This window comes from Corvus kubaryi, unplaced genomic scaffold (genome assembly GCF_017639235.1).
Source record: "Corvus kubaryi isolate FWS band 111438036 unplaced genomic scaffold, C.kubaryi_AGA036_p1.0 65380, whole genome shotgun sequence".
NCBI classification, from domain to species: domain Eukaryota; kingdom Metazoa; phylum Chordata; class Aves; order Passeriformes; family Corvidae; genus Corvus; species Corvus kubaryi.
This window is the reverse complement of record NW_024581961.1, coordinates 189,843-215,396: the sequence shown is the minus strand read 5'-3', so window position 1 is coordinate 215,396 and position 25,554 is coordinate 189,843. Positions and strand designations below refer to the sequence as shown.

The following is a 25,554-nucleotide window of genomic DNA, read 5'->3' as shown; positions in this document are numbered from 1 at the left end:
CTGAAGTTTTAGAGGGAATGTTGGTTGTTTGGGGTTTTTTCTTTTTTTTCATAGCAGTAAAGGCCGGCACTTAGAAGGCTAATTTGGACAGCACTGTGAACACCAACCTGTTCGTAGAAATTTACTTCTCTAAGGTCTTTTCCATCTCACTGTTACTGATTTTTTTTTTGCTTCCATTGTGCATACCATATGATTTGTAACATGCAGTCACAGCTGAAGTCAAACCCTGAGAGCTGCAATTGAGTTGAAATAACTGGATTTTGCAGCCACTCAGTAATAATCTTGGAGCCTTCTGTGGCTTAGAGAAACTTGGTTTCTCTAAAAGAAAGAGAATTCTTAGAGCTCCACTTACAGCAGAAGCATTTAACATTTAACACTGCAGATCTTAACAGAAATTCTATAAGGTTCTTTCCCTCAAAAATGAAAGAAACATAAAGGCTAAGTTCGATTTTTCTTTACCAGTTTATGCAATTTTCAGAAAAGATAAACTTATTATTAATTTCTCAGTAAAGTAAGAATAACATTGTGATGGAAATGCATTGATCTATTTAATGAAGGATTGTAAAATCAGCATCATTGGAGAAACAAGGATTATTGATTCTTTTAAGTAAGATTTGAAGGATTGTATTTTTTGCCTTAGAATTAAAGGGTGTCCTATACAAAAAAAAGGGACCTAGCAAAAAAGTTTGTAAAAACATTTGAATACTTAGAGACAGCCATCTGTACAAAGAGAAATGACTGTATATTGCAGCCTAATATAAGATATATCTCACCCTAATAAAGAAAATAAAACACTTGCATAAAAATTAACAAGAGCAGCACATTCAGTGTACACATTTTCTTCCATGATTCATAAAGGAAATAGACACATATGCCTACCATATTTACAGCATATGCTGGAAATCAGACAAAAGCATAAGGATGGAAACAATCTTGCAACACACCAGCTTTCTCCTTCTAGTAGTAGGAAGTCTAGGATTTGCAAGGCCTGAACAATTAATAGGTTCTGTTCATTTTTGACTAGTGAACAATCAGTAGACACCACCTGGCTTCTGCTATAAAAGGCAGTGCTCTTGAAAAGATGTGGAAAACAGGAAATAATTAAAAACAGACAAACAAACAAAAAAAACCACACAAAAATCCAACCACTGATAAAATGTATTGAAGTCTTAAGGGATTAAACCTAGAAGACAGCGTTCCTGCCAAAGAACTGCAGCAGTAGAAAAGATTGCTTGTAAGCAGGAGGTGTTTATTTTAGGACATATATTTTGAATACTTCCCCAGAGAATTATATTAGCTGTAGTAGCCTCCTCAGGAGTCACATTCCCTAAGCATAGCATCCTTCAAGTTTTACCTAGGTTGCAATATGTCAGAAAAGCTTTCATAAAACAGAAACTTTGTATTCACTTTTAGGGCAAGTGCTTCTATTTGCAGAAAAAAAAAAGGCAGATACAAGCAATTTTGGAGATGCAGAATACATTAGGTATTACAGCACCTCCATCAAATTTTAAAAGGCCAAGTATCTGCACCAGCTGGGGTGCAATGCCAACAAATTCCTTCACCAGCTGACATGCCCGACATGCTGTCTGAGCATTGGCACCTTCCTCTCTTGTGAATCACTATGCCAAGTCACAACGAACCCTGTGCTTTCTAGGATCTTGGAGTTGCTATTATTTTCTTGGCTAGAGCAGCAGGACCTGGATTTGCTCCATGAAGTCCCCTAGAAGGAAGGACTCAGACCCGAATATCAGCTGTTCACCATAGACACGTCCAAGCAACCCAGACTGTTTGAGGGAACACTATCCTGTCATAAGTCTCATTTTCCCTTTTATTTGAGGCTTTCTTCGCTCCCCTGAGAGTTTTTTACTACTTCTAGCATCCTCCTCTTTATTCTGAATTCATTGTTCCAGCAGAAGTCAGGTACTTTACAGCTAGAGTGCAAGGTACAGGTTCAGTGCGGACATTAATCATGTAGTCCTCATTGGCCTGGGGCCACCTGGCCCTACAACAACAATCTGCCCCTTTCTAATCTGTCTTCCCTAGAAGACTCATATCACTATCACCAAAGGGTTTCTGGTTAGCATGTATCAACATGTACACTATTTTCAGAAAATATCACATTAACTTTTCTTTCTGTCCCAGGTAAAATTAGGCCCCCATGGCCTTTAGGCTTTGTATAGCTGAAATTCTGGCAACATTGTCCAGACTGGCCCTTCTGTCTATCTCCTGTGCTCATTAACAGTATTTGAGAATATTATCTGATTATATTAATTTCTGTAATATTAAAGATAACAGAAGAATCTAGAGAGAGAATGACTGATACAATTTATGGTATGGGTTTGTACTCATTTTACTTTGCTATCTAAGTTCTTTCCCACTTTTCTCTTCCAAATAATGCAGTTGTGTGGCAGAAGGTAAGACATTTCCACCACCTACATTTTGTGACAAATTCTAAGTTCAGGTGTAGTCTCAGAGGAGACAGGTGGAAAAAGGAAGGTGAGAAAGCTTTTTAAAAAATATTTCTTGGGGGGAACAATTAATCATCTTTTACAGGTGCTCAAAGAAGAGAAGCAGCCTTACAGATCATCATTCTTTATTAAATCTCCACTGTGAACTCAGCTGCAATCTCTACAAGGAAAACTAACATTGCTTTTACCTACAGGCAGAGCTACTGTGAGCCTTCATTCAGGAACTTGAGTGGTACATAGAAACCAGTAGAGAGAACTGTGTGATGCAAACTCTTGTGGGAACGGGGGTTAGCTTTTCACTGTGCACTTCCAGAGGCTCTGGGTAAGACCACAGACTGGATTCCTCCTTGGATTCTTCCAGCAGGGCAACTTCTATTTAAATCTCCTGTCAAGCTGACCAGTCAAAGCAAGATCAGAAAATCAGACCTAATCTGACATAAGTCACACCAGTCTAGTGATTCCAATACAGTAAAGGAAAGAGGCTCCATGGACATAAGACAACTATTTACCAGAATCACCAGTTACAACTGGATCCTGGAAAAATTACTTTAGTAGGGAATGACAACACTGACCCAAATGATTAAGCCATTTCATACGCTGTATTCCAGGCCAATCTTTACTTTGTTGTTTGGGTTTTTTTATGAAAACCAGCCTTTTCAACTGAGGTTTTTTGAGAGTCCATTTATATTGTAAATGTTTGGTCCCCAACACATTCTAGTGGAAGAAAAAATCTAAACACTTTTAAATGAATGTATAGAAAGGTGAACCCTCCATTTCAACATCATCCTGCCAACAAATATGGAGTATCATATTTTGTTACATTAATCCCAGACTCACAAAAGCTACACATAAATGTTTCCATATGGTTTCCAAATAAATCTCCCATATCCCATATTCTGTAAATTGTTCCCTCAAGAGGTATAAGCTATGGAAGGTCAGTCATCTATTCCAGCTCTCATGGAAGCACCCACCAGACCTGATTTTCTACAAGCACTGTGCACAGAAACTCCACTGAAGTCAGCATGTCCCAGAAAATAACAGTCACCGAGCTGGTGTGAGCACAAAAAATCAAAGCTACCATCTTTCACCCCCAGACTGAAGTTGTATCCAGGTTTTTCTCCCCCTGACATGTTAAAATTAAAGGCATCAGATGAGTATGCTCTGGCAATAGCCAGCCAGTTTACAGACACTGACTCGTGCACCCCAACATGATCTCCCAGGGCAGCAGCTCTGACAAGATCCCTCTTAACCTATATCTGCACTATTGGCTAGTGGTAAACCCCTACTCTGGCTGCAATTTCAGTCTTCCCTTATGTATGCTGTGGGACCATTTGTAATGTTTATTTATAAATGATGAATATTTCACCACAGTTTGTTAATGCATTAGCATGGAAGTAATGTGTGTGAAAAAGAAATTTTTAACAAGCCTTTGGCTTGTGCAGCATAAAACATTGTCTCATACCCGGTCTCCCCATAGACGTCAGTTTCTGTTTTAAATGGTCTAACTACAACTCCCTGTGTATAACATAAAAGGCACAACCCTTACAAATGCAGTGAGTGCTCAGCCCACAGGATGGCTGGAGTAGCTGAGTAAAGTGGCAGTTCTTTACAGTCATACTCTCTGATATAACTCATTATAGTAATGAGTCACTTTAAACATATATTCCTATAATTCAGGGAAAAGTTTTCCAGTAGAACTAAAATTCCCTTTGTGAATCTAATGTATACGAGATAAGGTTCAGAAACTTTACTTGCAATCTCATTATTTTTCTCAACAAAAAATGAGCATCTGTATAGGTCTGCACATAGATTAATGTTTTCCTGACTTTCAGCATTTTTTTAGTATGGAAGCACAATAAATACTTCAGGAAGGGGAAACTAATTTGGCTTTATTTCAAACTGGAAGGGTTTTTTCCTCCCAGAACAAGATTTAAAATAAGTGCTGGGGAAATGGTTCTCTGCAAACCTGAGCATGAATACGAACTGTGGCTTTGTATTTCCTGATCAGGATGGAAACAGAAACATGGACCATTCAGACCTAAACCCTAAAATTAACTCAGAGAGCACCATTTAAAAACACTTCCTTGAATCAGCAGGGGAGAGGGCAATGAAAGTCTTGATGAGAGTTCAGTGAATAAGGAGGAAATAAGGGAGGAATGAGGGAAATGACAGTGAACCCTCCACCTCATACAAACTCTTTTAATTCTCCTTCGTACGCATGCATTATAGTTACTAGTACAACCAATTTGCAAGGAAGGATTTAGTTACCCCAAACAGGCACATGCCTTTTGCACAACACTTTAGCCTCCTAGGCTCCTGCACTGGAATAAGCACCATAACCATGCTCAGGCTTTTAAGTGGAATTTGCTTGGAAAGGCAAGAATGATAACAACATTACCTTAGTCAGATTTATGAAAGACACCTATCTCCACAGGACACTATTTGTGATATTATTATACTTAACACAGGAGAGTGTCTATAATTGCAAATTCTTTATCAATATTTTTGTTATTTAAGGTGTCTTGGATTAGGCCTGCTGTGAATAAATTATAAGGTTAAAGGGGAAGTTGTTTATATCAGTGACTAGACCAGATTATTACACTGAGAAATGGTCAGCACATCCTGTTATTGCTACTACCAGAAAAAACATTGCACGAAAAGAACTAGACAGACCAGTTGCTTGAGTTCTCAAAAGGTTTTATTTTTAGCCTAATGACAAAAATGTCTGTGTTTGCACAGGAAACAAGAATGATTGATACAAGGGAGTGGAAATAAAATTCTTCATCTAATTTTCAGTGCTACATTAAAGACTCGACTCCTGTTGTGTCAGAGGAGCTCTCAGTGACCCTTAGAATGACGATTTTTCCACCAGACCCCCCCAGTCCCCCACTTTTCTGCTCTTGAAAGCTCCTACCTAGACATCAATTCCTTGTGCAAGTTAGAGCATTTTCAGAACTACTCTTAGTTGTGCCAGTGAATAATGATGCTACGGAGAACAGCTGGCATAGCTGGAATAGCTTGTCCTTCCCTCAAGGCATTTCAAGTTGGCCCTGTGGGAATGGAGGCAGAAAGCAGTTAGATGTCATGCTGTTCCCCAGTGGAGTCTTTTGCTGTTGCTGTAAATTACTTTAAGCACTTGTTGTTACAGTTGTGCAAAAGGTACTCATTCAGGGTTAAGGGCATAGATAAAAAGGTAATCAACCTGGACCTAGCCATCAATACCCACTTTCCAAGGACCTCAGTAACCACATATTAGGGTTACCTTCCAGGTATTAACGACAGCTCTAACTTCTAGATTATTTTTGCCCAAGCTAAACTAACATTTGAAAACATGCTCTATTAGAAATATGGGTAAAGTCCTGCCTACATTTACATGAAGATGAACATAGTGCCAGCACAGCTAGTGCTTCATTGAGCACAATAGAAATAAAATATCTCATTTCTTTTATTGAAATTAGCATTATGCTTCCATTCTGAATTTTCAGAGAATGTTCATTGTTGTTAATTAAGCTACTTCGTAGTGTTTTGGAAATGTCCTAAGGTTTGAGTCAGGAGCAGTGCCCAGTTCTGCTGTAAGTGAACTGAAATTAAGTGAAAAGAGCTGTTTCAAAAGAAATACTAGGATTTGCTCTTATATACCTGTTGTGGTTTAATCCAGCAGGCAGCTAAACACTACAGAGCTGTTCACTCATTAATCCCAGTGGGATGGGGAAGAGAATCAGGAAAGGTAAAACTCATGGGTTGAGATAAAGAGAGCTTAATGGGACAGAAAAGGAAGGGAAATAATAATAATGATAAAAGAAGCAAAACAAGTGATGCGTAATCCAGTTGCTCACCATGCCCTGACCAATGCCCTGCCACTACCCAGGCACTGGGCCACCACCTCTCAGTCAGTCCCACCTGGTTTTATTGTTCACCATGAAGCCACAAGGTATGGGATATCCCTGTGATCAGCTGGGGTCAGCTGTCCCTGCTTTGTCTCTTTCCAGCTCCTTGTGCACCCCAGCCTTTTTACTGATGATGGAGGGAGAGGCAGAAAAGGCCTTGACTCTGTGCAAGCACTGCTCAACAGCAGCTAAAACATCCCGGTGTTATCAACATTATTCTCATCCTAAATCCAAAACATAGATCTGTACCAGCTATTAAGAGGATAATCATCTCTATCCCAGCCAAAACCAGGACAACTCTCAATATCCATAAGATTAAAAAACAGAGAGCTGGGAGCTCATCATTTTGGGGTTATTTCCAGTGAAGGAACTGAAACATCCAGGTTCGTATAAACAGAACTAGTGGTTGGGGATTTCTTAACTCCTTTAATGTCCTCCATAAGCTGATAGTTGCTTGATTTAAAGCTGACATGGAGATTTCAATTAAGCTAGCATTTGGGGAGTTTCTGTTGTTGCTATCTTGACCATATTTTTAAAAAGCAAAATAGTACGACTTCCTAATTCATTACAGCTATGATTCTGTTTCTTGTGCATCTTCATTCTCTTTAGAAGGGGAATGTAATTCACCCTCAGCCAAAAACCTCCATTTGCTTTACAAGAGCCACTTTATTGTGGGAGTGCTGATGCTGATGGCGGAAATATTTCTCTCAGCCTGAAATATTGGGACTTTGGGTGTGCAAAAGAGACAGGCACAGATCTGTGCTGTAGCTGGCAAAAGCACAGACAGGATAGAAAGAGGCTGGAAGTTGAGGAAGGGCATCTTAGAATCCTTCTCCTTAGCTGGTAAAGGAGTTTTACAGTGACAACACACAGCCTTGTCCATTCAACAGCTGAAATAGCTTACACAGAAATTTACATTAACACTTACAGAAAAGAGAGGGGAACAGTCTTAGCAAGGCAACCCCATCCTGCTTTTTTGCCCTGCAGTTCCAGGGCTTCACAGAAGGCAGGTATAAATGACATGTACAAATGTCTTCCAATATGCTGGGACAGACTTTCAAAAGAAGACATGCTAATTTTTCCAAAACTTCCAGAAGACCTTGGAGATGAAGGAGACAGAAGTATAAACAATTTGCTCTTAAATACAATGTTTGGGCTGGCTAAAGTCCTCAAGCAAAGTTATTCTAACCAATGGTGAGAAAGAGATTTTAAGCCATTCTTCAAAGTTAAAGAAGTGATGGAGACCAAGCTTTTTCTTTTTGTCTGCTTGTGACTTTAAAGGTCTGAAGAGAAATTGGCCAACACTCCCATCTTGATCCCACTTCAGTTCAGAGGGATGGGATCATCCAACAACAGGAACCTCTCGCGTGTTTTGAGAAATCAAATTGAATTAATAAAGCTAGAAGAGCACAGCAGCTCTGTGCACTATTTTCTTTAACAACTGAATGACTCTTTGTGGTTAGTTTATAAATCTTAAAACCCTCACTTCATTTAAAAAGATTGAAAAATACAGGGACACTATGAAAAGCTAGATATATAAGTACTTCATACACTGCATTATTTATCATTAAAGTTTATTGACTAAAGCCATTTGAAAGGCATTTTTTGGTGCTAAAGACAAGAGTGAACTGAAAATTATGCAGGTACATTATTTCAGCCGAGAACCTGAAACTAGGCAAACAAAGAAGGAATTCTGGAATACAAGCAAACACCGCAAGTAATTTAAAACCAATATACTGTGCTTACAAGCTCTGTCTAGTTTAAAAAAAAAAGAAAAAAGGGAGAAGATAAGAGAACACAAGGAAGAGGAAATAAGATGAGATTATTTGCTTCCTAGTAGTAATACTTTTCTGTTTGTCCTAAAAAGGGTATTCAAGCTTAACTTCCAAGTTATGTCATGTGACTGCAAGCAATCAGGGATGCTTCAGGACACTGAGTCATCATATCATGGGCTGGGGAAGAAAGCAAGTCAGAATGGCCTTCTGGGAATATTATAGATTCCAGCAGCACAACACCCTGAAAAGGATATATGGAACCTCCATTTTTTTTTTTTTCTCCTCTGTTAAACAACTTCAGAGATACTTTTTCTCTGTTTCTCTGAGCAATGTCGTGTCTGCCTTACAGCTAGTCCTCAGTCATCTGAAGATTTTGGTAGGTAGCTTGTAAAGTCAGTAACATTTTCTAGCACAGTCATTGAAATTTTCACCATGTTAAGACAGTACATTTTGTCATTAAAGTAAGATAATATAGATCAAGTTTCTCTGATTTAAATCCAGAACAAATACTGGTCAAAGATAGAAGTCAATGCCAAAAAATAAAAAGTTCAAATTTCAGAGACAAAGTATAATCCTATCTTGAATGAGACTTATGTGCTGTATTTCAATAGCTAACATGGAGGTCTTGTTTTACCAGTGCTTGAATGCAGTGCCTATATACATTCTCATGCCAACATCATCTCCTGGAATGCAACTGATTTATATTTGCTTTTCTCCTAGGCCCACGGAACAGTGTGGAAATGTCATAGTTTCAGCTGCAGCAACAATGTATGAAGAGGAAACACTATAAAGAGGAACAAAGAAGTGGGTGATGAAAGATGAGGTGCTCAGGCAGAGCTGCAAAGAGCCCTGAAAATGCATCTGCTGAGTAGATGTAAGAAGCCAGATGATAAGATAAAGTGAACAGTGTGGGGTAAAGAAGTAACAGTTATTAAAGAAGCTGAGATAAAAAGAGCATAATTTAGAAAATTAATTAAATATCCTAGGGGTTAGACTGAGACTGGAGGAGGGGGAAAAAAAGAAACCCGTAGAGTCAAAAAAAAAAGGAGGTGGAGGTAAATAGCAGCTGTGGGAAGGGTTGGGAGTACTGATGATTACTAGGTAGGCTTTTAAATTTTGTGCCAGGCTCTGTAAATCTTCCCTTTTACCCTGAACCCAGAGGTGTGGAAACTTGAGTATAAATTCAGAAGTTTGGATACTTTTCCAGATCTTACCTAAATCATATAAACCTCCTTATATGTAGCATAACTTAGCCAGAAATAACTTAAGAACTCATTTTTTTTTCTGATGCTACTTAGCACAGCTGGATGGATTATTCGTCCTCAGTAATACTCATGGCAAATACAACCTTTTTTCTGTTTGAGAATCATTTGTGAATAGGCTTTAAGTCTGATCTCCAAAACGTGAAATGCCTCTTGATCTCATTGATTCCTCTGAGCCTTTTTTTTTTGTTGTTATGTACCTACTGTCTGAAATTAGCATTTGCACAAGTTAGGTGAGTGGACTCTAACCTTTGTCAGCATCATTAAAGGTGGTTTACATTTGACTACAATCAAACATGAGGAAATATGTAGATGACCAGTCTCAGTCCTTCAGATTTCTTTCACAGGCTGTGCTGTAAATGTTACTTGGGTGTAACTGATACCTGCCGGAGTCTGCAAAAAGCCTGAGGCTGTAGAAGTGTGATGGCACTCTGCTTCAAGAGGAGTTAACTAATTTGGTTTAATGCATCAACATTAAGTTTCTTTCTACACTGTTCAAAGCGTGTTTTGGAAGGAGGGAGAGCATCTGAACACCCAGATCCATACAGACTTCTCTGAGCCTCTGTTCTCTTCGGTATGCTTTTAATAACACCACGGAAGGGGTGAAGAGTGCAATTGTTCTTATTTTCCTGAAGAGAGGGTTCAACTTTCAAAGGTTTGGGAAATGCCAACATGGGGGTTCAGACACTGCACAGTTTAAGTATTCACTGCCTCCTAGTTGGAGCATGTTATTGGTTAGCTAAGTCACGGGATATTCTTCCAGCTCACTAATTGGGTTAGTGTATCCTTTTAAACAGAGGAATAATGAACGCTCTTGTTTGTAAAGGAGTAGCCTCGTTCGCATGCAAGTACGGGTATTCACACAAATCAGCCATTCCTCAAACCTCCTCAGGAACAAAAATCTTTCTGTCTGAAACCGCAGGAGCAGCCGATAACAAGGGGCCTTGATATGGAGAGATCAAACAGCCATTTCAAATTCCTGTGAATGTTCATGAATACTGTTGTTCAATATTCACCCAGATCTGGCTTTTTCTGCATTATGGAAAAGAAAACAAAAATTAAAACAGGATGTAAAGGAATGAAGAATATGAAATGATAGTGTTTTCAGAACCAATTCACATATTCTGGTGTAGCTGCATTCAGGTTGTTGCCTTATTTTTGAAAGACAAATTACTATTTAAGAAATAATGTAAAAACACTTTTTGGGATTGATTGTTTGTTCCAAATGGACATAGCTCAAGCCCAAAGAACAGATCCAATAAACATGAGGTAATCCATAATTTCAGATGCCTGAAATTTCAAGATATACAGTATCTAAGCAGATGAGAAATAACACTTGCCATCTGAAATTTTACCAGAAATTCTTCGCCAATTCTCCAAGACGACTCAAAGGATGAGTTATGTCCTCATCTGGCCACAAAAATAGCTGTTTAGCCATAAAGTATTATACAAAAGTAAGTGAAAAGAAAAGAGCCTTGCAAAGAGTGACAGCTCCAAGGGTAACTTGGCACCCTTTCCTCACTCTGTTTTTATAGCTGTAGGAATTCCTTATTACTTTTTCTCAAGCTGTCATCAGAACAACAGAACCCGCTGTTATTTGGGTTTCTCTTCTCTTCAGATCGCAAGAAAGGGATGTAATAAAGGCAGGTCATGAGCAATAGGTTGTAATCTATCCACAAAATGGCCCCACCTTGCTATTTGTTCCCTTGTATTGTGTTCGAACAGACTCCCAGTAAATATGTCTGCTTCACATTGATCATCACTGATAGTAACATCCCTAATAGTGGCTCCATCTTGACAGAAAAATGGCAAGTACCATTGTGCTCCAATGGTTTTGTCTCTTTCTACAGCCACTGCAAAACAAAGCTGTTAATTTATCTGATGAAAGACATAATGGTGAATGTTATGTAAAACCCAGATGTTTCCCAACTGATTTCTTAAATAGGAGCACATAATTGTGATGATTGGAAGGCCATTAATCCAATCTACTTGGAAGCAAAAGAGAAAGAAGACCTCAGCTTACGCTTTCACTGTGACTAGCTTCTATGCCTAAAATGTCTGTTGTTCAGCTCACTGTTTTACAAACCTAACCAGTCAAATAATTCCCCCAGTTCTTCTCCATCTGTTTTCTCACAACAGTGCTAACGTTCACTTAAATAAGCATAGCAGCATTAACCTTTTGAACTCTTTGTCTCTCAACTCTGCTCAGATCAGATTTGCGGTCTAGAAAGTTGACTCTTCCCTCAAGTTTGACAGATTTTCTTATTATCCCCTGCTGACCTGTAGAGAATTGCACAGGCTCAATTCCTGAGGCACCTACAAGTTTCAGATGGACTCAGCCTCTCTGTCTGATTGCCTGTCATGAGAAGCATCAGTGGTATGCTTCTTATTTCAGTTTATTACTTTCCTCTCAACAAATATAATGAATTCTTTTGAACCCTTGTACTCTTCTTTTTAGTAGGCCTTGCGTATCAAATTTTCATCCTCAATGCAAAGACTCCTTCAGAAAACCTCTTCAAGAAAAGATTTTGACAATACACATAACAGCAAGCGCATTAATATGCACTTTACACAGATGTGATTTTACTGATTCTGCCGACAGTAAACTGCATATAAATCACATAAGCCATTACCTATTTGATTCAATCTTCCTATTTGCATAAGTACTACTAGTACTGTATCTAAGGCAGATAGGTTAGGCTTAGATAGAGCAAAATGTTGATGAAGATGTCTACTCTTCATGCATGAAAACTGTGGAAGGAATTATGACCCTTATCTAGAGTATAGCTGAAGCTTTGGATAGTGCCATTTAACGCACAGGCTGATAAGTAGCTAAAAGCATAAGCATATTAAAAACTAGTTTGGATTTTAAAAATTACATGTAATACCCCAGGTATGTATTTTTAACCCCTAATGCAAATATGACTTAGGTCAGCCGCTTTTCACTGCCATAGGTTGATTTCTCCTCTTTCACTGGCAGCTCTGCTAATATGAATTACATCACACTAGCCATGTGAGTTACCACAAATCAGCTGGCCTCTAGTAAATTGGGGTGAACTTTAGACCAAGAAAGAGTGTTTTAGATAGGATTGGTGATGCTGTTTGAATTATGCTCAGACAGAGCCAGAAGTATAAGCACTCAGAAAGCTATGGGCAAACAGTGTAGGTATGACCTTGGAAGAGTGTTTGAGGGAGGAATATAATTGGAAAGAATGTTTAGAATATGGAGCAAGAAAGCTGCTAGCTGCTCATTTCAACCCAGTTTGGAAAACACACCTCTGGTATACTTCTATAAATTAACAGAAACAAGAATTTTTCTTTGTCATCTGAGGACAACTGTCAAAATAAGGGCTAACACTAAAAAGAGAGATCCCAATAATGCAGTATAATGCATAAACAGTGTAGAAGAAGGAAAAAAAAATATTAGGAATGTCATTCATCTGGCTACAAATTTTAGTGTAATTATTCCATTGTAGCAATCTCTATTTTCTCTGATGTAGGGCTTGTGCTCTAGTTTCTCTGTAGCGTCCACAGAAAACTTCCCCCTGCCCCCTGGTTTGTTCTGATGAGAAAAAGCTGTGAGAATGACTGTACAGAGATAAGAAAGGCCAAAATTACAGACAAGGTTGAGCTTGCTTAGGTGGTGTCATCTATAACTCAAGGATTTAAGTGTGAAAACACAAATATAGACAGGAATATGATTAGTGTGGTGAGGTACCAGAAAGGAGTCCCAGGCTGAGTGTATCATGCGTGTCATTGCTGAAGACAGTGACGCCTCTCTGGTGCTTTGGGGCCTGGCAAACACTGGTCCAGACAGTAGCAACTCTATGGTTAACTCATTCACCAGGGCGATGAGCACATAAGTGCTTAGCCTAGCACTTAGCGATTCCTAGCTATCTTTTGTGCGTCTCATTCTGTGAGCAACTGCTTTAACTGCAATGAACTGCTTTGTTCATGGCATAAATTATCCCTGTAGAAAATCTTTGCATTTCTCTAAGATGCCTGAAAAAACCAACAAAATAGGAACCATAAGAAAGACAAAGAACAGAGAAAGAGCAGTGTAATGACTTCACTGTTAGCCTGGTGTCCGCGGTGTTTCACGCAATAGGGCTGACACACTGCAGGAGCACCTGCTGCAACTGCAATACTTACCAGCACTAGTACCTCATGTGGCCCAAGAGGGCCTGTCGTAGACCACAGTGGCTCAATACCACTTGCACAGACAAGGGGCACAAATGCCAGAGTTTAGCCCCGCAAATGCAGACTACAATCCTCCCCTATTATGCAGAGCTGCTATGATGTGAGTTAGAAAGTGATTCCTCAAGGCACAGTGAGACAGCTTGCCGGCTGCCATACGACTCTCTGTTGGAGCAACTGACAGGGAAAATCAGACACGAGTTAACTGAGGCACTGATCCAAAGCCCCTTGAAACACCTCGCTGACTCTCCTGGAAATAAGATGTAGGAGCTTTTCAAAAGATTACCCTTAATCTGTCACAGCATGCAAAACAACTTAATACATTTATCATTTTTTTTCAGCTAGTGAATTCAAATCCCTCTGCAACAATTTTACTAGCAAGTCAAACTTCTACATAGCAAATGTCTGTCCTAATTTGCAAAAGGTGGGTCCTTTTGTTACTGACTTGTCCTGCAAACACCAGTCCTTCTGTCAGCGGGAGTTTTGCCACTGAATCCAACAGCAGTAGCTCTGAGGGACCACAGGTCTCTATGTTTCTTTGAAATCTTAGTTTATACTACCATGTTTGATCTAGTCGCCTCTCAAGCACCGGCTGAGTCACCCTCAAGCACCAGTTCGGGTCAACAGACACAAGCTTGCTTCTTAACCTGGACCCAATGCACCATGGACTTCTTTTAATCATTTAGCATCTTTTCTTCTTGTGTTATGTTGAATGCTAGTCTTCTGAGCAAAGTAAATGAACTGTCTTTTGTGCTTTTTGTGATGATTTTCCGTTTGTGCTTTAAACAGCAAATCAGTCCTGTCAGGCTTGTGAAAATACTTGACACACAGTACAAGGGAAATCTATTTTGTCTTTCATTTTCTATCCTGTTTCCCAGAAAGTATCAATATTTGCTTTTCAGCCATACTGTTTGGGTATTAAGGTATTTCCTTCACCATCCTCAAAAGCTGATTATTCTAATACAGCTCAGGAAAAGTCTAGTAGTTGACTTCTTTCAAGTCAGAAATACACAGTTTTATTTTTAAAAATTCTGTTAGATCATTTGGCTTTAGATATATTCAAACCAAAGTCACCTTAATACTAAAAATCAAATTGTCAGAATTAAAAACACTGGCTAGCAATTATTAAAGAGCAGTAGTTGCTTTGGAGTAAGTGCACATTTCTCAGTGGCCAGGAATAATTTTGAAGTGCTTATTATCCATCTGAGCATGGAATTTTTAAATATCTTGTTCTTATATCCATTCTATTACATCCATTCTTTCAGCAATTTCCTTTTAAAATTAGATTTGTGCTAGGTTTCTCTCCGTTAAAGCAGTGAACCAGAGAACTGCAGTAATATCTATTGCCTCTCACACTGTATTTAACCTTATATGTGTATTAGATATAGATTAACATCTTGTTTTGAAAAAGCTTTTGTTTTGTAGAATTTGGCAGTTTCATTTTAGAAAAACTAAATCAATATACCCTTCATGCTTTAGGAAAAAGAGGAGGATGTTTTCAGTCTTCTCCCTCACAGGCATCATTCTCAAGTTTTGCCAGTGTGACTGGGCTAATGGCACCATTGTGATCAGTGTTTTTACAGTATAATGAAACCTCGTTGAACAAAATGGCTTTTTTTCAGTCACATAAATCATTATTTGCAACATGCTAAAATGTGACAATATGAACCCTTTTCCAGTCTAACAGACCTCTGCAGATTTAAAAATTTCATTTTGAACTCAAGAACACAATCTCCAGGAGGGTATTCTATTCTGGAAAATTTGTATAAGCCAGGAGGCACACCACTTAGTCCCCTATCAAAAAGAGGAAGTGGGGAGGCCATACAAAGGCAATGTGATTTCTTCAGGCACTTTCCTGGGCTGCTTGGTGGCTGCCACACAGTGGTGGTGGCTAAACTGGGCAGATGTCCTGTGCTCCGGCACAGGTGGACACAGCATCCTCTCATCAAGTCATGGTAATTAAACCAAGCCCTTATTTTCAGGCCCATTTTAAGTGCAGTGAGAACATAAGGTGAATTCTGAAAATGCTGATAAGGATATGCTGACACCAGTTAGAGAAGGAATTGCTTGGTGGGCCAGCTGAGACAAGGAAAGTGGGGGCTGAGTGGCACTGGAGAAGGGGTCAGCTCCCCTTTGCAGGGACTGGGGCCAGAAGAGCACCCCTGCTCCTCTGGCTGCAGCCCTCTCCTCTGCTTGGCTCAGCTTCTCTCACTTCTTGGCAGCCACTGCTGCCCCATATGTAAGTTTTCTGTGCTACAGTGCAAGCAGGAAGGGAGGAGGGCACTGAGGAGAGAGGAGTGTCATGGCAGGACCACCCAGGTACTTTTCCAGGTGAAGAATCAGGGGGAGAAGAATCTATTTGCCCCGGGACCCAAAACAGCTCTTGGTGTGGGTTCTAATAACACTGCTGGAACAACTAAACCTGCAAAGCATTCGTAAACACAAAGGCTTATTTATTTATTTTTTCCTTTTTACTGGCTTTGTCTTTCTTTCCTTCGTTTTTTCCTTCTTCCTTTCTTTCCTTCCTCTTTTGCTTTCTTCCTCTTCATCTCTTTATTTTTTCCTTCTTTCTCTTTTTTCTTTTGTTCCTTTTTTCTTATCTTCTCACTGTCTTTCTCTTTCTTATTTTTTCTCTATTTTTCTGTTTCTCTCTCTCTTACACACACAAAAACATACACACAGACACAGGCCACTTCTCCAGAAAACACTACTCTATACTTTGATGGCAAAAAGCACCGAGGACTCTCAATAGCATCAAAAATGGTGCTATTGCTCCACCAGTTTAATTCAGAGATGTTCTCTATAGATAAACTGCTATTTTTAAAGCATGGTTACATAAAGAGTTCATTGCAAAACAATCCAGAGTGTGAGTTTATAATATCAGTTTTGGGGCAGAAATTGTCTTAAAACAGCCTCTTTAAACCTTCATAGGCCATGATTAATAAAAGTTGCTGTTGATGATTGTAGTAAAACACCTTTCCTTTTGCTTAGAGGAATCATGGATGAAAAGGCAGTTTCTTCAGAGTAACTTGATGTAAATTCAAATCCTCGATTATCTCACAGAAATCCTCAATTATCTCAGAGAAATCCTCGATTTTCTCACAGAAATCCTCATAAAGTAAAATATGTAGTACTCAACTCCTAGCAGATCCTGGAGGCAACATTACCCTTCTTTTCGGATAAGTTTAAAAGATGTTATTTTCATGATCTTCAATCATTGTGGTGGTACCATCTAGTCACTAACTTTGGAAATCATAACAAAATATTTACAACAGCATAAATTATTGCAGAAACAGATAAAAAAGAGAAGTTGAAAAAAGAACATAATTTTAATAAAAATCTTTGGAGATTTTACTCTCTATTTAGTAGGAATTCCCATTTCAATTTTTTTCTAGTATCAAAATATTTGGCCAAAATATTTCATAAAGTTAAAAAAAACAATAATAGGCCCATTATTGGGGGGAGGGATTAAAAAAACACACCAAAATTACATACTTTGAAATATTTTTAATGAAATTATGAAAAAATCAGAAGTGCAAGCCCAAGGTTAATTTTTACTATAGTAATGTAGCTTCCTCAGAGGTGTAACTTGCTCTCAAAGTTAAATAAAGGGTTTTTTTTGACCGAAGAACAAAACACCAGCAAAAGGATTTTATAATAATGTTCAAATTCAACACTAAGAATGAATCAATCTAGAATTGCAAATAACACACTGCTCTGAATCACTTCTGAAGCAGCAGACGTATTTGAATCTTCTTCAGTTTAAAGGGCTGGAGCAAAAGGTACTTTGAGGTCCTTTCCATCACTGCATTTTCATGATGCTGTGATCAGAAACATCCATAAAAGCACTGCTCCATGTGACAGTGTATTGTCTTCTTTCTTGGAAGACAAATAATGCAATCCTAGTGCCAAGTAATACAATATCTCGGTATCGTCTCATGCTGTCTCTTTTTTCATTTATTGAGCTGGAAGACACTTTTTTAGTACATCCTACAGTAGCAGGGCATGATCTACACAATGGGTGTATATTGTCCTAAACCTTATATAGCAGAGTCCACAGTCCCTCTAGGAAGCCTATTCGAGCCTCTTTTGGTTCTTATAGCCATTCTATTTCCTCAGAAATTGTGAAGGAATATATTTCACATCTTTCCATCATTGGGTGATTTTAAACAATTAATTGCCACCATCTTTGTAACATCTTTTGCACGTTAGAAGATAATGTAGTCATGTCCCTCTTTAGTCTTTCCTATTTTAGACTAAGCGAACTCCATTCCCATCATCACAGGATAGCTATCTAACCTCTTTTTCTTCTTGATACTGTTTTATAGATTCTTGACAGTTTTTCCTGAAGTGTGACAGCTGCCTAGGAAGATGAGACTTGGGCTGATGAAACTTAAATACCAATGGGAAGTAAATAATTACCTGCCCTTTCATGGGCACAATACTCCAATCAGTATATTCCTGAACAGAATTCCTTTTTTCTTTTGCTGTAGTTGCACAATGGATGCTGCAAAGTTTTGTATTTGATGAGTGCTTGCTGTGGGATATTGCAGTGTCCTACCGTCACCATTCTTCAAAGAGCAGTGTGGCACAGACACAGTGTCTATTTATGGAGACAGGACTCCTGCTATGTAGAAGCTTGTGTGCGTGTGGGTCCCATCCAAATGTGGATTTGCCAGAGTCATGCACATACACCAGAATCCATGGAATTTCTCCTGACTGCATAATATTGACATAAATGTTACTAAGTCTTATTAAGGTACAATATATATGATACAAGATAGCCTTCTGCCTTCTATTTTGTGGATTAATTTCCAGCTATTTAATCCCTTTTTCATATTTGGTGGGTTTTTTATTTCATTTTTTCCTTCTTCCTAGGCATAACACTTTATTTATATTGGCTTTAGTTTGAAAATTGCTTTTCACAGTTTATCATGACCATCTTGAACACTACTACTGTCCTCCGAAGAGTTTGCACATTTTTTAGTTTATGACACTACTAAATTTCCTCTTAAATCTGAGTTCTTAATTAAACCATGAAGCTGAGCAAGGTCCAGGACAGAAAGTCACTACTGTTTACTTGGATAACAAGTATTATTTGCAGATAACAACGTAGATAAAAGTATGTCAGTTTGGGGCACTGAAGAAGAGGTAATGTTCATTGACCATAGATGTTTGGAGGAATCATGTTTATGCCAATTAAAGAGTCAACAGCCACCAAGCAAGGAAAAGCATGAGGAAAGATGAAAAAAACTACAAGAAACAGAACTTCACACCTTGGTAAGAAACTAGAAGACCTGAACAGCAGGAAAATCTAGTGAAATCAAATAATAGCAAGAAATAATAGTAAGAAAGCAGCAAAGGGAATTAGAGAAAGGCATCCTTTACTGCTGTGCCTCACATGTTTCAAGTTGTTTCTGTAGTCACAGAATAAGAAGGTCAAATCAGATCAAATAAAGCAGGGCACAACTGAACAGCACAATTAGGCCATAGTGAAAAAGTAATTACTTTTCCATCCAGTAGACATTGCATGTTATTTCTTGGAGCTTTATATTATTATCTAAATAATAGACACTAGCCAGAGAAGCAACTGACAATGAATTGGGGAAAACCAGCTAAAAAGCCACAGTCGGACACTGGTGAGTCTTACCATATTTATGTTAACTGACCAAGAAACTGGAAAAATAAAGAATGCAACACAATACTAAAACAGAGTAGTACGGAAAAAAGTATTAAGCTACCAAGACAGGTAAAGTAGCATTCCCTTTGCTTTATCCTCTTAGCATTCTAATCTTTTGACATAATAATTATGATTATGGTATATATCCTGTACTATTGATAGTGTTGGTACATCAGATAACACTAACTCTTTATGGAGTCTTATTTTGACTTCACGACCCTTCTTCCCAGTCATACATTTTTCTCCAGTTTCTTCATAGGACATGATATATAATTCACAATTACATTCACAAGGCATGTGGTCTTCCCATGGATTTGTTGGTCATATATCTTTCTAAAGTGGTTCTCTAAATAAGCCAACTGTTTTGCAGTGCTGAAACAAATCCTTGGTAAACTAAATGACATGGCTCTCTGGAAGTTTGTGGACCTTCTTAAGCTATCCTGCATGACAATATAACTCATTGTTTGAAAAAGTGTGCTGGTTTTGGCTGAGGTAGAATTAATTTTCTTCAGAGTAACAGGTATGGGGCTATGTTTAGAGTTGTACTAAAACCAGTGTTGATTTTATGTAGATGCCTTGTGCTATTGCTGAGCAGCACTTGCACGTGTCAAAGCCTTTTCTGCTTCTCACCCTCCTCACCCACTTTCCTGGACATGGCTGAACACCTGCTCGCCCATGGGAGGCAGTGAATTAATTCCTTGTTTTGCTTTGTGTGCATGCACGGCTGTCCCTATTAAACTGGCTTTATCTCAATCCATGAGTCTTCTCACTTTTTCAATTCTCTCCCCCATCCCACCAGGGGCAGTGAGTGAGCAGCTGAGTGGGGCTGAGCTGCCAGCTGGGGTTATACCATGACAAAAGGTACACCTGTCATTATGGATTCTTTTGGATATGTTATCCTTAATAACATATCTTCATTCAGCATGGCAAGAATTGGTATACAGCACCTGAAAACCAGTAGCACCACTCCACTGCTGATGGAAGTAAAGACCAAAGTAGTGTGAGTCAGCCTCCCCAACGAACAATTGTCTTTCTTCAGAAGCCCAAATTATTTTGTGTTATTTACAGCACAAGAATGGCTACCGAATTCAAAGAAAGTTTAGCAAATCATTCCCACATCAGAGAGAAACCATGCTGTGGTTATACTACATGAATTATTGTTACCCCAAGCCAGCCTTGTGTCTGCACTGCACTATCACTCAAAAGAATCACTTCTAAACAAAAGCAATTCCTTCAGCTCCATCTGCCAGCCCTGGAATCAAGAGGGTTAAAAAAGCTATAATCTATTTCTACCAAGTGAATAGAAAATTAGGATCATTCACTTTTTTTCTCCCTCATGCATCCCTAAGAAAAAAATTATTTCCCTGGAAATTATGATTTCATCAGCTGAACTGAAAATCAAGAAATAGACCACTTTAAATATTCACACCACCTTGATTAAAGCAGGTGTCTCCAAGCTCTATTATTGCAAAGTGATTGTCAGAATTTCCATTGTAAATCTCTTCTCTCCTTTTCACTGGTTTTATACTTATGCCTTGGCTACAAGAGCACATTCCAAGCTGGAATTTAGGCTGGCTGATTATTAAAAAGAAGAGAATTTTCCTTTACAAATTCTATTAAAAGAATTATAGGATTAATAAAATGTTGACTTTTCAGTATGGGGGAAAGACAGGGTTTGTTTTTTTTTTTTACACATACTGGTCCAAAACAGTAACCACGATCCGGTAGAGAAAGCAGAGCTGAAAAATTGACACATTTCCCCAGATGGCAAAGGAATTCTCTGAGCTAGCAACCCGTTATCCTACTTTAATCTGCTTCATTCCTTTCAACTTCTGGAATGGAACAAACAGTATGGGACAGGAAGGGATGTAGTTATTCTGATTACAGAAATCAGAGGCCTCACGATCATACCATTCCTAGTCTTTTATTATGTTTATTCTCCTGCTAGCCTGTGAAGTACAGAAATGTTTTTGTTCATTTCATAGATAAGAAACAAACATAAGAGATTTTCACCTAATAAACTGAAGGTTAAACATCAAGACAGCACCCACTTCTTGTGCTCAGTGTTTAGGTTATGTTCCAGCTAATAAAATCAATTGTCCCAAGACACATACCCAGAGACATATCTAGGCACTGAATATAGACTGTAAATGCTGTTAAGTGAGTACCAGCATCACAGCACCCAGTGACACGTTTTTGGCCTGTGCCTGGGCATGGCTCAGGAGTTAGCATTGGCCAGAGACAATTCCTAGCAGGAGAGAAAGAAGAGTTTAATAGCACTGGCATTAGCTGTTCCCTGTCAGCTGGCCAGAGAACAGTCCCAGACATGTTTCATTTACTACTGCAGAAGAAGCCAAAATGGTCAGCACCAGCTACTACAGTGCATGGGAGCCATGGCTTTGTGCTGAATTACGTCTGTGTTAGCAGCAGCCTTTCTCAGATTTCTCAGAACCCCTCTCAACCCATCATATTCCTCAGCGTTTCACTGTGGCTGAGAGTGTGGTCTTTACTCCTTTTCCATCTATGTTAAGGCTCTATTGATTCTACTGATCACCAGTGTAGCAGCAATTTTTAGTGAAACTATGATAAGTGAAAATTCACGTGTATTGATACATGGGAGGAGGAATGTAACCGCTCAAAGGAATTGGCAAATAAGACCCAGACTGCTTTTTCTGTGCACTCTCTGTAACAACCTTTCATAAGTATTTTATTCTCTTTTAGTAAAGATTCAGTGTTACAGGTCCATAAAATGAAAACATGTGTTCTCTTTAATATGCATTCAGAGTGAAAATCGCTTCACTCACATAAAATCTGATAATTGGACGTTATATAGGGAAAGTCTGAAAAAAGAAATGAAGTATCCTGTGAAGTGGCACTAAAGATGTTTCGCAATCCTAACAGCAGCCACAAAAATGTCTAAGCCATCATCCCCCGCTGGCTTGAGTAAGCACTACGTTTTCCTTACATCTGCATGTAAAAAAACCTTTTAGGACACAAACCTACAGCTGACTGAAATAAGAAAGAAAAAAAAGTAGTGTAAGAGTCTATCATTAATAAAATCCACTGCTCATTCTTTAGTTTGAAAATTATATTCAAAGGGTGATTTTAATTATTAAGCTTGCATGTGATTAAGTGGCGTTGGTGACATTGATTTAAATATAGTTTGCTGTTCAATCCTTTTTAAAGATCTGCTTTCACACAGGAGGGAGATGAACTTCAGCTTCCTAAAATACTAGATGCACACAGAAGGCTTCCCTTCCTCCCACAATCTCCACAAGAGCTGGATTATTTAACACTGGCCCCAACTGCAGGCATCAGAAAGGGATTTTTTTGGTTTTATTCTGAATTCTGTGTACACTTGGTAATATACATTTCATTTAAGCTTTAGCATCCCAACCTACAGACCAGTCAACACTGATGGGAGGCTTTTATCATTCTAAAGAGGTTGAGCTAACACTGCCTCAAAGACAGCTTTCAAAAGGAACAGAATGAAAGTGATGTCAAATTCAAGCCCACAATTGGCTCCAGAAGACCGCTGAGTTTTTTTCTTCTGCCCTCTAAGGTATATAACAAGTAGTATGAAAGTGCCTTAATGTTTAAAACACTAATTTGTTTCAAACTACAGCTTTGAAAGTACAGGGCTGCAGTTTCTATAATGTCATTGAATTCTCTTTATGATACCATTGTGGAAATATTGATGCAGCAATAACTCTCACTAGGATTACATTCTGGCGAGAAGCAAAGCAAAATGCCTGAAGTGATCCCACTGTGTGTTAATCACATAGTTAATTTGTTAAATTTGCATTTCATTTGTTTCTGTAGCTTGGCAGAAATTTTATTGATAAGAAATTTTCTTATTGTTTTGTTTTGGGTTTATGTGTTGGTTTTTTCTCCTTTGTCTTCCAAGAGATTCTGCAGTGATCAATCTATTTTCTGTTCATGACTGTCATAATTACTGGCTGAGAATGTAGCTGAGTAAGAAGAGTTAATGATAGGGCATAGTCTTTTGTGTAGTCTCTTGTGTAATTGTTGCTTTTCTGAGTTCGTAGGTTGCATGCAATTTGCTTTGGTTTTGATCTTATTTTCTTGTGAAATTGCTTTAAGATAAGCCTTTCAATGGTTGGGGGGGGGGGGGAAGTCTTTCTTCTTTGTTTGATTAATTTTCATCCTCTTGATTTCCTTATGTTCCTTTAGAGCAAATGATTGGGGTGAGAATTCTAATATGGGGCCAGGTAGAGAATCCGGCTCTCCTGCTCCCCCCAGCTGTTGAAGAAAAATTGCAGTAGTAATTCAACGGCATCAACTCTGAAACGTACCTGGCACTTCTCTGGCCAGACACCTCACTGAATTAAAACCCATCTCTTTTGAAAAAGAAAAATATTTGCATCAGGACTTAGACACACAGAAACGACAAAAAATCCTGGGTAGCAACAGCTTCAACCCCATGTCTAACCCAGAATAATACATCACTCCATAGGAGAAACTAAAGTTACACCAAACATTTCTCACACAGCTTGCAGCTCACTGGAGCCACGCATGAGCATATCCTTGGCTGGATCACAGTCCATATAAAACACGGGGTGTTGCAAAATGCCTTAGAGTAACAGAAGAGAAGAACTCATGCATGAAATAGCATTGACACTAACTGATTAGATTTCATAGAAAGTATCACTAAATGTCCTACAGAACAGAAAGTCCTTGCTTACGCATATGGGATTCCTATGGAAATATGTATTGCTTATTACCCTTCACTTCACCTAAAGGATCCATACTGCATTTTGTTTTGCCTTAAAGCTGCAACTGTTTTTCAGAGACAACTCCAAAAGACGGCACTATATAATGAATCACCCCTCAGGTATGGAGTTTTGATTGGAGTAAGATCTTGGGACAAGCATTTATCAGAGCAGGAAAGGGAAAATAAGTTGCAACAACAGACCCAGTGTCACCGGGTCTCATAGAGACTTCTGATTTTTCTCTTTTTTTTTTCTCTACAGGAGCAGTCACATACCCATGAACGTTTTTCCAGACAAACTGAGATAGCAATTGCCTCCCTGTTTCATGTTGACTACAGGAATCTTCTTTGGATAAACACAGGGTTTCATCTTTCACTTGTTCCAGACTTCTCTTGCAATTATTTTCACTACTTCAGTCACTGATATTCCTTCTGACACTGACTAATGGATCAGCAAGCTCAGTTTCCATAAGCACAACTGTATTCCCAAGCAAAACTCTGTTCCACTAAGGAAGCCTGGAGATAATTTTACCACTCACTACTGTGTCTGGGAAGGTAGAAACTGTCAAACTCAAGTCAATATTCAATGCTGTGGCATCTCTCCCACAAGAGTATTGAAAATGAGGAAAACTATAGAGAAAAGAGGAAGAAAAGAAGTCCATCTATGTGTCTATGGCATTCCTTTATTCACAGGTATGACACATGCCTGCAGGAGATACTAGATGCTAAGAGAAATCCATTAAGACCTTTCAGCAATTGGAAAGGAGATTTAGGTGCACAGCAAAAGTGTGCCAGAGGCCCATGGGAGGGGATAGTGGAATAATAAAGCGGTATTCTGGGTTCAGCAGTAGCTGGGGTTCAGTCTAGCTGTTAGCATCAATGCTGATTGGTATCAATACAACTTTCAAAGTCTGATGCCACATTTTACTGCAATACAGATATAGTGATTGTAGTATCACTGGTGTGTAATCCCTTTTGTCCACATCCAGATTCAAACCAGGAATAAAGTTCTCTCTAACCTGGGCTGTGACATAGATCCCTGTCCAAAGTCACAGAAACAAGTTCTGAAGCTAAGATGCCAAATTCAGAACTGCAGTCTGGCTAGAACTTAAGTTGATGGAATAATTCAGACAGAACACATCTAATCAATCAAATGATTAAAGAAAGGTCAATCCAAAACACAAACAAAAGACACTACCTATCAGTCCAGTCACAGACAATTGTATGAAAGGGTCCAAAAAGGTTCAGTATTCTTGATTTTTGAATGCAAAATATAAAAAGATTAAAAAAAAAAAAAATTCCACATTTTGTTGTATTGCCCCAAATGCAACAAAGCGTGATTATTTTAATCTTTTGTTATTATCAGAACTACCCAAAAGAATAAAACAAGAGAAGAAACTCTTTGTCCATGTTCATAGAAAATATGATTAAAGAAGGATTTTTAAAATAAATCATTAGAAAGATGTCACATTTTAGTCTACACTGGAAAATGTCCTACAATATCAATAGTAACCCTATTATTACGATCACTCTGTAATGAAGGATGTGCTAAA

General features: G+C 38.6%; 1 long non-coding RNA gene across 1 annotated transcript in view; it reads left to right on the top strand.

Moving 5' to 3' along the window:
• LOC121673398 overlaps positions 1–25,258 on the top strand; it is a 32,144-nt gene extending 6,886 nt beyond the window's left edge. Inside the window, exons 2-3 of the long non-coding RNA XR_006019200.1 lie at positions 8,851–8,934; positions 24,264–25,258. This is a non-coding gene — a long non-coding RNA (uncharacterized LOC121673398). The remainder of the gene's footprint in view (positions 1–8,850; positions 8,935–24,263) is intronic.
• The last annotated feature ends 296 nt before the right edge of the window (positions 25,259–25,554 follow it).